At 49.8% G+C, this 14,131-nt stretch overlaps 1 protein-coding gene across 3 annotated transcripts in view; it reads left to right on the top strand.

The window, feature by feature from the left end:
- The first annotated feature begins 7,450 nt into the window (after positions 1 to 7,450).
- Positions 7,451 to 14,131, top strand: part of PACSIN3 (protein kinase C and casein kinase substrate in neurons 3) — a 31,264-nt gene continuing 24,583 nt past the window's right edge. For all 3 annotated transcript variants that reach the window (XM_024215165.3, XM_024215150.3, XM_024215142.3), the window contains exon 1: positions 7,451 to 7,743. The gene's annotated coding sequence lies outside the window, so the exon portion shown is untranslated. The remainder of the gene's footprint in view (positions 7,744 to 14,131) is intronic.

Raw genomic sequence — 14,131 nt, 5'->3', positions numbered from 1 at the left:
CCTCCTTCTCTCCCCTGCACGTCGCGTCCCCGCTCCTCCCCATCCCTCCCAGCACTTCCTGCCCCCCTGCCACCTAACAGCTGTTTGGTGGTGCTTAGGACTTTCCAGGAGGGAGGGGGAGGAGCAGGAATGCGGTGTGCTCAGGGGAGGAGGCGGGGCAGGGGTGGCGACTTTGGGGAAGGGGTGGAATGGGGGCAGGAAGGGCGGGGGTCGAGCACCTACCGGGCAGAGGGGAAGTCGGTGCTTATGACCCCAGATGTATAGTACCTTCCTTCTTAACTTGTGTAAACTTGATTTTAAACATTAGTTTTAATAAAAGTTTTTAAAATTGTGGTCCTATTACCTCAGACTTGCAGAAAGTTGTCTCCAGCAAAGATGCAAGCACTCTCCCTATCTCATTCACCTCCCTGATGTTTTAACTTCACTGCCCAGAAGAGACCACACATAGCAACCTATGAACCTTTCACTTAACTAGAATGGAAGTAATTAATAATTATTTCTTATCAAACACTAACACTGTGCTTACTTTCACTCCGGAGACTCAACAAGTAAAAATAATTGCAAAGGAATCTGGTAAGGGCCAACAGTGCTAAATACTGTATAAAGCACAAAATAGAATAGTCCCTGCCTCGGAGTTCTTACAATCTAAAAGGCAGGAATGGAGAAAACAGGATGCATTGAGATGCATTTTGTTGTTTGTATTTACAATTCTTAGCCTCTCAGGACCCACTGACAGTACAAAGGCAACCAAGTCTGGGGATCCAGTTATAATTGTAGTGTGGATGGAATCTTATCCTTATTTTTCCATTTTTTGTAATTGAGCTATAATCTTAACATGCCTATGGTCTTTTCTGCTATGTTGCAACAAGATCAGGGAAAAACCATATTGTAACTGTGGCTTCTGACTTGGTGCTGTGGTATGCTTGATGATATATGTAGTATAAATAAGCCTTTTACTGCCCAATGCCTGGATCTCTGCTATAAGAAATCCAAAGTTCCTGCTTTTGTCTGACTACTTCCTTATACCATTTTAAGAGACAGTAACATCACAGGCTTAGCTACACTTGTGAGTTACAGCGCAATAAAGGAGCCCCGGGCGCCCTAGCTCACTCCCCGTCCACACTGGCAAGGTACCTAGAGCGCTCTGACTCCACGGCTACAGCGCTGCTGGTACTCCACCTCGGCGAGTGGAATAATGTTTGCTGTGGCCCTGCTGGAGCACCGCGGCGCCAGCATGGACGACCTGTCCTGTTAATGCGCTCTGATCGGCCTCCAGAAGTGTCCCACAATGCCTGTTCTAGCCACTGTGGTCATCACTTTGAACTCTACTGCCCTGCCCTCAGGTGACCAACCATCAGACCCACCCTTTAAATTCTCTGGGAATTTTGAAAATCCCCTTCCTGTTTGCTCAGCCAGGCGTGGAGTGCTCTCAGCGAATCTTTCCAGGTGACCATGCCTCCACGCACCTGGCGATTCCCAGTATGGAGCAATGGCGAGGTGCTGGACCTCATCAGTGTTTGGGGGGAGGAAGCTGTCCAGTCCCAGCTGCGCTCTAACTGAAGGAATTACGATATCTTTGGGCAGATATCAAGGGACATGATGGAAAGGGGCCATGATCGGCACGCTCTGCAGTGCAGTGTTAAAGTGAAGGAGCTGCGGAATGCCTACCACAAAGCCTGCGAGGCAAACAACCGCTCCGGTGCTTCCCTCGCGACCTGCCGTTTCTACAAAGAGCTGGACGCACTACTTGGGGGTGACCCCACCTCTACTTCAAGTAGACATTTGAAGAGCCCAGTTCAACAAGGGAGGAGGAGGAGGAGGAGCAAAGCGGGAGCGAGTGTGCTGAGGAGGAGGAAGGCACCCCAGAATTCCTAGATACATGCAGCCAGGAGCTGTTCTCAAGCCAGGAGGAAGGTAGCCAGTCGCGGTGGCCAGTGCTTGGGGAAGGACAAACACCAGAGGAGGTTCCCGGTAAGTGGCTTTTATTTTGGGAAGGAAGTTATTCGGTGGGGGCTCTTGGGGCGAGGAGGATTAGGGCTGCGTGCATGCCTAGACAGGGCATTGATGTGCTCTCTCACATCGCAGTAATCGGCCTCAGTGATCTCTTCAAAAGTCTCATCCAGAACTTGGGCAATGCACTTGTGCAGGTTTCTTGGGAAAGCCCCTGTGTCCTTGTCCCAGTAAGGCTAACTTGTCTGTGCCACTGTGCCGTGAGGGGCAGAGGGACCATTGCTGCAACCTTGAGATCTCAGCTGTCCGTGTTATCACCTGCCGAAAGACTCCAAAGGATCAGAAAGAGGCCATATAGAAGCAAGGAAGACATGTTGCATGAAGTAATGCAGCATTCAAGTAATGAAAATCAAAAAGTGCAGGAGTGGTGGGAGAGTGAAAGGAGGATCCGCCAGCAGAACGAGGAGCGCCGGCACAAAAGCGCGGTGCTCCGGCAGAAAAGCATGGATTGGCTGATAAGCATAATGGAGCGCCAAGCAGATTCTATCCAGATTCTATCCAGGCGCTCGTAACCATGCAGGCGGAGCACTACCACGCCTCCCCCCCTCCCCCCCGCAGCCCTTGTCCCAAAACTCTTTCCCTTGTGCCCCCATTTCACCTCCAACCCACTTTCCCCAACATCCGGGTTCTTACTGCCACCAGCTGCCTTCAACACCTGTAGCTTCACCACACAGCCCTGAAAACTATGACCCTTATCCCCTGCACTCAACCCCCATCACCATGCAGTATAGCCATCCTGAAGTGCAGCACTCATTGCACAGCACTCCAGACAGGACATACGCAAATCTGTGATTGTACCGTTCCCCATACCACCCCCTTGCCCTTTCTGTTTCCCAAGCAGTTGTGTTTCTTTTCAATAAATGAATTTTCTTTTCAATAAATGGATTTTTTGGCTTTGAAAACATTCTTTATTGTTGCATAAAGTAAAAGATACCTTAGCCCAAGAAAGAAACAGGCACTGCAAGTCAGCGTAGCAAACACAGATTCCTACTAACATTGGAACCACTGCACTTCACTCCCGTGCAGGGCACCAGACGTTACTGGTGGCTTTCAGCCTCAAATTGCTCCCTCAAGGCATCCCTAATCCTTGCAGCCCCACGCTGGGCCCCTCTAATAGCCCTGCTCTCTGGCTGTTCAAATTCAGCCCCCAGATGTTGAACCTCCAAGTTCCATGCCTGAGTGAATCGTTCACCCTTCCCTTCACAAATGTTATGGAGGGTACAGCACTCGGATATAACCGCAGGGATGCTGTCATCGGCCAGGTCCAGCTTCCCATACAGAGAGCACCAGCGGCCCTTTAAACGGCCAAAAGCACACTCCACAGTCATTCTGCACCGGCTCAGCCTGTTGTTGAACCGCTCCTTGCTGCTGTCAAGGCTCCCTGTGTAGGGTTTCATGAGCCACAGCATTAAAGGATAGGCGGGGTCTCCAAGGATCACAATGGGCATTTCGACTTCCCATATGGTGATCTTCTGGTCTGGCAAAAAAGTCCCTGCTTGGAGCTTCCTGAACGGCCAGTGTTCCGAAAGATGCCTGCATCATGCACCTTTCCGGGCCAGCCTGCGTTAATGTCAATGAAACACCCACGGTGATCCACAAGCGCTTGGAGAACCACCCCTTCTGATTAACGTACTCGGAGGCTAGGTGGGCTGGTGCCAGAATTGGAATATGCATGCCATCTATCGCCCCTCTGCAGTTATGGAAACCCATTTGTGCAAAGCCATCCACAATGTCCTGCACATTACCCAGAGTCACGGTTCTTCTTAGCAGGATGCGATTAATGGCCCTGCAAACTTGCATCAACACAATTCCAACGGTCGACTTTCCCACTCCAAACTGGTTAGCGACCGATCGGTAGCTGTCTGGAGTTGCCAGCTTCCTGATTGCAATAGCCACCTGCTTCTCCACCGTCAGGGCAGCTCTCAATCTCATGTCCTTGTGCCACAGGTTGGGGGCGAGCTCCTCACACTGTCCTATGGAAGTGGCTTTTCTCATTTGAAAGTTCTGCAGCCACTGTTCTTCATCCCAGACTTGCATGACGATGTGATCCCACCACTCAGTGCTTGCTTCCCGAGCCCAAAAGCGGCGTTCCATGGTGGTGAGCATGTCCGTGAATGTCACAAGCAAACTCGTGTTGTATGCATTACTCGAGTCACAGTCATCGTCGGCGCCCTCACTGTCACTTTGGATCCTAAGGAATAACTCGACTGCCAAATGTGACGTGCTGGCGAGACTCGACAGCATACTCCTCAGCAGTTCGGGCTCTATTCCCGCAGACTGAAAGGGAAGACAGAGCGCGCAGTACAAAAAACATTGAAAGATGGCGCCAAATGTGGACGGAAGCACAGGGAATGCTGGGATGCGAACCGATGCATCACAGGGCATTGGGACAGGACCCAGAATGCCTCGCACCCCCCGCCCCCTTCCCACAAGCCACAGCGCCAGAATGGGAAGAGGTGCTCTGTGGGATAGCTGCCCATAATGCACCGCTCCCAATGCCGCTGCAAGTGCCACAAATGTGGCCACGCCAGTGCGCAAGCAGCTATCAGTGTGGACAGACTGTAGCGCTTTCCCTACTGTGCTCTCCGAAGGCGGGTTTAACTCACAGCGCTCTACATCTGCAAATGTAGCCATGCCCACAGTAACATCACAGCAACTCGATTTAGGCCAGTATATGGAAGCAAGTATGTATTCCACTAAAAACAATGAGGAAAAGCTGTGTGTAACTCTAGGGAAAAGAAAAGAGACATTAGAGATACCTATCTGTCCTAAGACCCAAACCTATCAAGCAGCTCCTATCCCAGGGAAACAAAATGTCAGAGATAACATCACATTCTCTGACCTCCTCCTATACTTGGACATTCTTCCCCCATTGAGCCACTCCTGCCCCAGAGGAAAGGAAAAAGAGAGCAGAGATAAAGGTAGCTACGTAGCATCATGCCACCGAATCAGAAATGGACAGTGTTGACAAATGGACACGGGACCAAACCTCAAACAAAAAATGAATTCCCATCCTGGACAAATGCTGGGTGTACTGAGATCACACCCCAAACCAGGGCTGGCTCCAGGATTTCTGCAGCCCCAAGCAAAAAAAACAAAAAAAAAAGCCGCAATCGGCGGTGGCAGTTCAGCAGCAGGTCCTTCGCTCCTAGAGGGAGTGAGGGACCTGCCGCCCCCGAACTGCTGCAGGTGCCGCCCCTCTCCCTTGGCCGCCCCAAGCACCTGTTTGTTAAGCTGGTGCCTGGAGCCGGCCCTGCCCCAAACACACTACGTCCTGCACAGACACGGGATACATTGTACCCACCTCTGACAATTACCCAAGGTTTCTGCCCTTTTCACACTTTGGAAACACATGTAGAGTTATTAGAGTAGGTAATTTGACTAAAATGTTGAATGAGTGAGCATCACACTATGTTGAAGAAAGTTGATCAACCCTCTTTTTTTTAAATGAAAATATGAAAAGGGAAGTCCATTTGCTATCTATTATTTCCCCTGGAGCTAACTTAAGGTTGGGTAAGGATTTTTAAACACTCTTTGGGGAAAGAATGTGCCTTAGAACAGATCAGAAACCACAGGTCCCATGTGTGGGACCCTTTCAGGGTGACCATCCAAGTTAAATATAAACATCAGAGTCAAGGAAACAAAAAGGTATCCGATTGTCTTTTCTAGAGTCTGCATCTCAGAAGGGCCCCATGATGCAGGAGTTACCTCTAGCTCCCAGGAAACCTGATGCAACTGTTGTTAATCAATCAATCAATCAGTCCCAGGTATCTACAGACATCAGAACACACACCAAACAATCAGCACCAAATAACATGGATTCTTAAGGTTCCTGGGCTGAGCTGTCAGGGCGGGGCTGCCCTTTCCTTCCAGCCTTAAGGTCCTCAGTCTTTTATTTTTATTTTTATTGAATGAACGTCATTGGGAACCCATAGTTGGTCCCGCTGTTTGAGTCCCAAATAATTTAGTGAGAAACAAATTATAGGAGATGGAGCAGCAAGGCTCATCGACTCCCAAAATGTAAAACCTGCCTTCAGAGCCAGCACTAGGCAAAAACAGACTAAGCAATTGCTTAGGTCCCCAAATAGCTCCGGGAGGCCCCCTATTAATTATTAGTATGTGTTGGGAGGAGGGGGAAATATTCCTGCTTGGATCCCCCAATGGGCTAGCACCGGCACTGCCTGCCCTAAAACCTCACGTCATAGCACGGTCAGTTGCTTTGCGGCACAGAAACTTGGTACTTAGAGCGTGGAGGGCCGAGGCTGCACAAGATCTCCAGTTTAGGGACATAAAAGCACTAAGGATCTGAATTGTTCAGAAAGAGCTGATGGCATTTTCAGATAAAAGGAGAGAGAACGTTGCTGACGCCTAATGAGTTAGGTAGAGCGGGTATGCGGACAAACAGCAGCCAAAGAAGGCGATGGCGAAACTCCTGTGTCCCTGCACTAGGGAGAGAGAGAGATAAACTATGGCAAGAGGATGGGGAACGGCTTCTCCGCTTTTTTGGAGGAGACGAGGAGAAGGGGAAATAACAACAACATACGAGTTTCCCAGACCTGCCCTTGGTCTCCCTACAGCCAGCCAGATTGATTCATTGCTCCTGCAGATCAGCTAATTGGCTAAAAATAGGTTTGCCAGTTTTGGCTGCACACATTCCTGGAGGTTTAATCACATGACATAATCTTTAATTAAAGATTACTTTTTAAATTCCTGGATACTTCAAGGCAATCGTGGAGGGTTAGCGACCTTAGCTGAAAGACGTGAAAAACTATTGAGTAGAGCAGAAAGAGACTCATATTCCAGATTCCTCCCTACTGATGGTCAGCTCCAGAGATGTGATCTTCCCCCAGTGGTGCCCCACCAGTAGCCAGCTGAGATTCTAGTAATGTGAGTTTCTTCAGAGCAGTGCCTAGCCCAGACTCAGGCAAATTTTGGCTTCTCACTGAACTGGCAGGTCCCAGCTGAGACTCCAGTAAGTGAGCCCCCTCACCGCAGAGCTCCAGGTCCCTGGGCCAGCTGAGACTTGGGGCACTGTTGTAGCTAAACTCAAGAGGTTGTTTGCAGTGTCACCTCCTGCTCTCCCCAGCTCTTAAAGAATAGAAGTGAAAAAAGGCAAACTAAACCCTGTTTAAACGTTAAGAACTATGGCTAACCACGCTCCGGTGCCAGCGGCTCCTGGGCCTCCCCTAGGAATAGCACCACCCCCTACTGCTCTTGTCCACTCTGGGCACGTGGTTTTGCTCTTATCCTCAGTGTGGACAGCACAGCCCCACCTGCTGTCGGGCAGCGGCCTGGCTCATCCCGCAGTGACAGCAGACTAATTGGATCAAGAGCTCCAGGAACTAGGAGGAGGGGAACGTGGTGAGAGTCCTGCTGTTTCCCCGCCTGGCGCTGCTCCAGCCTGCACTCCCTTCCCGCTGTCCCAGGCCTTAGCATCTACTCTCCAGCTGCCACCAGCGAGACTTCTTTGGAATCCCCGGGGCTGCTTGGGTCCGCCCAGCTGGGAGCTCCTCGCGCTGGGAGGCGGGGCGGGGGCCCTTGTGTCCTGCAGCCTGAAATAAGGGTGGGGAGCTGCTAGAGCTGGAGGGTAAGGGGCAAAGCTAGAGCTGTGAGACAATCCGATCTGCAACTCGCCCCACCGCAGGCAGGGCAGCCTGCCGCGGGAACGCTGCTGAGCGGGACTCCCTTGCACCAGGGCTTGGAGCCGAAGTCGCTAGGGTAGCAACTAGAGAGGTAAGATGCAAAGTAATCTGCCTCCGGACTGCATTGGGACGGGGGTGGCCTTAACTCTCCCCGAGCTGCCGGAGCGGGGCTCCTATCGGTTCGTTCCCTTGCCCTGGCGAAGGGCAGAGCAGAGGCCCCTTCGGCTTCCCTCCCCTCTGGGGTCTCTCCACTCCGCACCCCCAAACAGGGCGCTCCCCCGGGCTCTTTCTGGACCTGTTCCCCAGTAAGTACCAGAGCTCCCAGGGCGCTGGCGGCTTAGCCCGGCCTGTTCGGCGCTGCTCGGAGTGGAGGTGGGGTAGTCCGGCCCCGCCTGGGTGGGAGGCAGCGCGCGGGGGAGCTGCACTTAATGGCAAGTGAGCTGGCGTCTTAAAGGTAAAAGTTTCCTAGTGGCATGGGGGGAAGGAGCCGCTGTGGGTAGGGGACAGGAGGCGCCGTCGTTCGGATCTGCGCTGCCCCCCCCCCCCCCATCCCTTGGCAGGGACTTCGCTCTCCTCCGCTAGGCTGGGCTATCGGCCGCTGGTATGTGCGCCGCAGGCTCTCTGGTTATTGCTGTGCTCTGGGGAGTGGAGCCCCGCCATCCCCTCTGCCGGAGCGGCCTGGGAGCGGTGTCCAGGGCCGCCCAGAGGGGGGGCAAGTGGGGCAATTTGCCCCGGGCCCCGCAGGGGCCCCCATGAGAGTTTTCCGGGGCCCCTGGAGCGGCGTCCTTCACTCGCTCCGGAGGCCCCGGAAAACTCTCGCCGGGCCCGGGACCCCGGAGCTTCTTCCGCTCCGGGTCTTCGGCGGCAAGGGGGTCCTTCCGCCCCGGGACCCGCCGCCGAAGTGCCAGGTCTTCGGGGGCGGCCCTGGCGGTGTCCTGTTAGTGTCCGGCCCCAAAGGTGCCCCGCTAGGGGGTCAGCTGCCATGAGACGGGTATAATGAGGGTGACCCTAGCAAGTGGAAAAATCAGTACGGGGAAATAGGCGCCTATATAAGACAAAGCCTGGAATATAGGGACTCTCCCTATAAAATCGGGACATCTGGTTACCCTAGGTATAATGGAAGCATTTGCCAAGAGGTTAGTTGGAGACCTAAGGTTGATCTGCCCTTACATCCCAGCTGCTGAGGCAACCCACCCCTCTGCCTGTCCCCTGGTTGGGGATCTCAGACACCACCCCCACCTCAACTCCCGGGCTCAGAACTAGCATGTCTGCATCTGAACAAGGTTCCCCAGAACCTCCCTTAGTGCCTGCGCTTCTACACAGTCACCTGCTTCCCTCCCGCGTCTCTTCTCCTCCGGAGACTCCTAGGGTGGGTTCTCTGTGGGACACCCCCCCCTTCTGTTTGAAGCAGGCTTCTCTGCTTTACAGCCAGGGAAGGGGCGGGGGAGAAAGGGACAGGGCCCCTTTGTGAAGACTCCATGCGGAGTCGCTTCCCACACTGAAACCGGAGCTGCAGTCCCTAGAGTCTGGCAGAGCCTCTGTTAAAGGGATAGGCACCCTCTGGCTGCCCGCTGCCAACTGGACAATGGGTAAGTACTATCCTAGTACTGATACCTCTCCCTATCCAACTAGCTGCCTCTAGTCTCCTAAGATAAATGTATTGAAACAGCAGCAGACCACCTAGATCCCATCCAGTCCTTAGCCCAACTCCCACTAGACTGTCTGGGGAGGTGTCCATGGAAATAGGGATGCCTATATCCATTCCCAAAACAAATAGGCCTCTTCAGTGTGCTACCCATTCCTCAGGTCCAGCTGGACCCTTTGGTTTTCTGCCCCTTCTTAGGCATTCCCCTCCCATCAGCTGGGGACATCCTCCTCATGTTGTAAATTTCTGACTCCCAGAACTCGGGGTGACAAGTTGGAAGTTTCTGCAGCACATAATTCTACCACTCCTGTCCTGGCTTAACTGTGGCCACTGATCTTGCATTTGGTCTTTCTAGGGCTGAGGGGTGGATCTGTGGTGGTGGGAAGGCTGAGAAATATTTATTTTGGGGGAGTAAGAGGAGCAGTTCTTTTTAACCTACCTGTTTTTACCATCTGGTAACTGCATAAAACCCCTGGGACTATCATCTCCTCTTCAGTGCATCAACAAGTATGGGATGTTGGTGTACTGGGTGCTCACCACCAGGTTTTGTGTGTGCCTTGAGAGCACAGACCATCTATGGCTTGTCCTTACCTGTGGCAGAAGGGGTCAGACTCCTCAGCAGAAACAGCAACAAGTGCAGCTATCCTGGCCCAAATGCTTTAACCAGTTTGTCCACTTTCTGTGCCAACTACGTATTTTTTGCCTGTTGCACTTCCCAAGCTCTGAGACCTTTTCTTGTTGGGGGAGGTGAACTTTTGTACTTGTTCTCTGGAGTTCCCCATGAACTCCTGAGCCTCGTTTTTTCCTCCCCCCGCCCCCCAAAATAAAAATAAATCTCTACCCCAAGCAGAGGTTTTCTGCCTTCCAAAACAGAAGCTGAACTAGAGACTCAATGAAGCTCACTAGGAACTATTTCACTGCCAGTCTAATGAAGATACTAGTATAATAAGTTGCATACAAAACCCTAACATTCTTCCAACCCACTCTGGAATTCAAATGTAGCTGAGAAGTAGTTAAGTCTTACAAGAGCTCCGATACTTTTCTGTTTGTAATAGGAATAGCATTTGAAACTGCTCTGCAGAGAGTAAAATGACTAGAGCATGGGATTCTTCTGTCTCTGGGTGTGATCTGATCTCTGGGTGGGGTCAAAATGGAATTTCCTCTAGTGCATTGCACAACTAGGTACACCTTGTGTCAAAGGATTACCTGACTGTGAAGCATCAGACATTCTTCACTGACAAACTATCACCTAGAAGATGAACCAACAGTCTGTTTTGTTTTGGCAACTCCTATATTCCTAATATTTACTTCAGCAGAAGAGATTGTGTTCCCTGAAGCATCCTCTTGCCTTCTTCTAAACTAAAGTTTGAGGGAAAAGATAAATGTGGGAGTAATTGGCCTGCTGTTCTCCCCACTCTGTGCCTGCTGAGACTTTTACCTAAGAGCTTGCTCCTGTCCGTGGCTTGTCTGCACTTGTTCTTGTGAAGATTGTTTCCTTCCTTTCCTGTGCAGTGAAGAGAGGCCTAACATCTCTATGGCAGCCAAGCATAGTGCTAACATCTATTTCCTGCTTGGGACTCCATTATGCAAGTGAATGGTTTGACAGGATTTAAGATGGGATGGACTACACAGGATTGTAGACTCTGTCAACACAGTAGAGAACTCTGGGGCAGGTTGTTGGCTGGTGAGTGGCCATTAGGATTTTATGTATCCAAGCCATACAAGTGTGAAAACGTTGTTCTAAGTGAATGGAATCCCCTCATTGGGAAATGTCATGTCTGGTGTTCCTAGTGAAGATTCAGAGCCTTATGGCTTGTGCAAGAGCCCGCTAAAGTCCTGTGTGCTGGGTCTGGGTGGACACGGGCTCCAAATTCTACTTCCGTACTCAAGATTGTCATACCATATGATACTGTCTTCCTGGGAGAGGATTGCAAAATTGCATGGACCAGTTATTGTGAAGCCAGTGAGGATATTGGATAAGGCATCATAATCTCATTTGCTCTGAAATCAAATATTCCGTTGTGCTACCCTTAGCAGGTGTGCTCCAGATGCTTTTATATGTTCTGTAATTAACAATAGGTATTGCCCTGCTTGTCTGTTTCAGGGATTACAAAGTATTTGTTGCTTGAGCAATCCCATTTGTGGTGAGTAGTGGCTGGCATCTTGGCTTAAATAAGGCTTCCAGAGCTAAAAGTGAAAATCGCTACAATTTGAGCTAAAGAGCTAGGTTCGCCAGCTGAGAGTTGTAATAGACTGGCTGCATTTCCATCCTTTATGGATCAGGAACTGAGGACAATGGGTAACATGGGTTATAGGTGCATTGCAGGTGAGAACTTCTGGGATCTGCCTAAACAATAATGGTGATGAATAATCCCAGAAAGAAGGGCAGGACTTTAGTATTTACAAAAGTGGACCTTTCTGAACAGGCAAATCATTTATTACTGCTTACAGAATGTGAGTGTATATGGCACCATAAAGGGGATCTGTGCAGGCAGATAAAGGCTGCTCCCAAAATCTTAGTCTAAAGGCCTTAGCAATGGGATACAAAACCGAATAAGAAGGGTGTCTAGTGAGTTGTGTGTCTGAAAGTCTTTATGAAAAATGTGAATTTAGGAGCCTCTTTAGCGGAGAGGAAGGAGGCTTGAATTAGGAAGCTGTTGCAGGATGTCTAACTGCTCTCCACCCTTCTGCAGCACAGTTATTGTCCTAATGGAATGTCCCAAATGCTGCCTGTCTTTTTTGTGCAGCTGAAGTTACTCACCTACAAAGAGAGAGAGTCCTTATGCTGCAGAAAGTTTGGTGTGTTCATTCCTGTGATTAATCAGCTTTGTTTCACTGACTGGTACAATAGTTTCAAGCTCCCTAGAGCTGTGGGCTGAGGCAGCATATGTTACTGGCCTCCTAATCATATTTTTGTCCTGTAATAGTTCCTTCTCTCCATGAATTGCACTAATGGATTGAGCCTCCCAGACTCTTGGGAGGCAGAGTATTATCTAGTGGGTGCCACTAGGGCATTGTAATCTGCCAAAGGCGACCTGCAAGAGACACCTGAGAGGATTTAAAAACTCCTTTAGCCTTAGAAACATCAAACACATCAAATCTGACTTCCTGGTTCACCTTGGTCTCCTTGGAGATCTCAGAGGATGTTTATTTTCAGTTCTTGCATCTTAATTGAAGCAGTAGGGATGTTTTAAATATATAATAGATGTCCTTTTCCAAATACTAGTCCTTGAAGTTGTTAATGAACCACCCTCTTCTTGCCTACAACTTAAAAAAAAATCCTTTCCCTCCACCTTTCTGTTGCTCAGTTTTCTCTCTTGACTCTTGTGATGTCATTTATTTCTCTAGTCCTCCAATCACCACAGAGTCTTCAGGGCAGATGAGTTGAATTTCAACTTTATAAAAAAAAAATCAGGGAACTTCTGGGGCAAAAAACTTTCCAGGCCACTTAATTGGTTAGAAAGAAACAGAAAGGCATAGTTCCAATGTTCTCTTCGTTTGCAGGTCCTCTTTAACACTTTTTGTGATGCCCACACTAACCGATGCTCTTCTGTATTTTTTTTCCCCTTAACTCTCCTGAGGTTTGGGGCTGTGCCTGAGAAACAGAGCTGATGCTAAGCAGAAGCAGACTTAGACTATGTTTACTCTGGCAACTGAACGACACAACTTTTGTCTTTCAGAGGTGTTAACCCCCCCTCCCCCCCCCAAGACAAAAGTTTTACCAACAACAAGCACCGGTGTGAACAGCACTTTGTCGGCAGGAGAGAAAGCGAACGTGTGAGTGGAAGTTTTTTGTCAGCAGGAGAGCTGACAAACAGCAGCTACACTGCACACCTTTTAGCGGCATGACTGTAACGACACAGCTGTGTCTCTAAAAGCTGCGTAGTGTAGACATAACCTAAGCAATTGCTTAGGTTCCTGAGCAGCTCAAGGGGGCCCCCATTTGCTTTTTTTAGTGTGTTTGGGGGGCCAAAAATATTCCTGCTTACAGCCCTCAATGGGCTGGCACCCCCTCTGCTGAGGACAAAAAATCAGGGCATACATCTAGTTGAGCTCCAATCCAGACTAGATTAGAATGCCCTGTATGGTCTGACAGAGGAGAGTTTGCTCCACCCCTCCACCCCTTTTAGGGGGTGTGGTGGTGGTGGTGGTTTTTTTTTTTTTTTTTTTTTTTTTTTTTTAAACCTCTGACACTGCTTCATAACCATGGTCAGCTACAACCCCTTCAAACTGTTTGCATGCCTCCCTCATTAAGTTATCCCTTGTAGTTGGCCAGTATCTTTCATAGTGGTACCTTCTCTTTTAGGGTAGGCCCAGTCAGAGGTGATGCCAAACTCTACCTATTTCTTCCTGAGGGGGCTCCTCAGAGGCCAACGGTGGATATCTGAGTGGGTACCTCTGGCAGTGGCACCATTCTCTCATTTTTCATGTAGCCTCCCCACTAGGAGACTATCGCTGAGCCAATGCCTTATCCATGTTCCTTGTCAAGATACTAAAAGCATTGAGATCTGTTTTCTACATTTCTGAGAAATTGGGTGTGGAGTAGAGCAGAGGTTCTCAGGACAAATTATTTGGTTGCCTCAGAGTGTGGCCATCAACTCTTGCTGGTTGCCACTCTCACACTTTTTCCTAAAATACTCAATTAGCTTTAGGAAAAACAAACAAATATGCACATATACATGTCCAAATCATTGTAATTTATTATTGCTAGCTAGGAAGTCAGCTGTGAAAAGTGATATTAACAAACATACCAGTATCACTTTTCACAGCAGACTTACTCAGCCCTGGGAAGTCTGGGGACAAATTAAGCTTTGGATGGGGGATCAGGGGAGGC

This window comes from Terrapene carolina, unplaced genomic scaffold (genome assembly GCF_002925995.2).
Source record: "Terrapene carolina triunguis isolate 2854851 unplaced genomic scaffold, T_m_triunguis-2.0 Scaffold96, whole genome shotgun sequence".
NCBI lineage: Eukaryota > Metazoa > Chordata > Testudines > Emydidae > Terrapene > Terrapene triunguis.
This window is presented reverse-complemented; position numbering and strand designations above follow the sequence as displayed.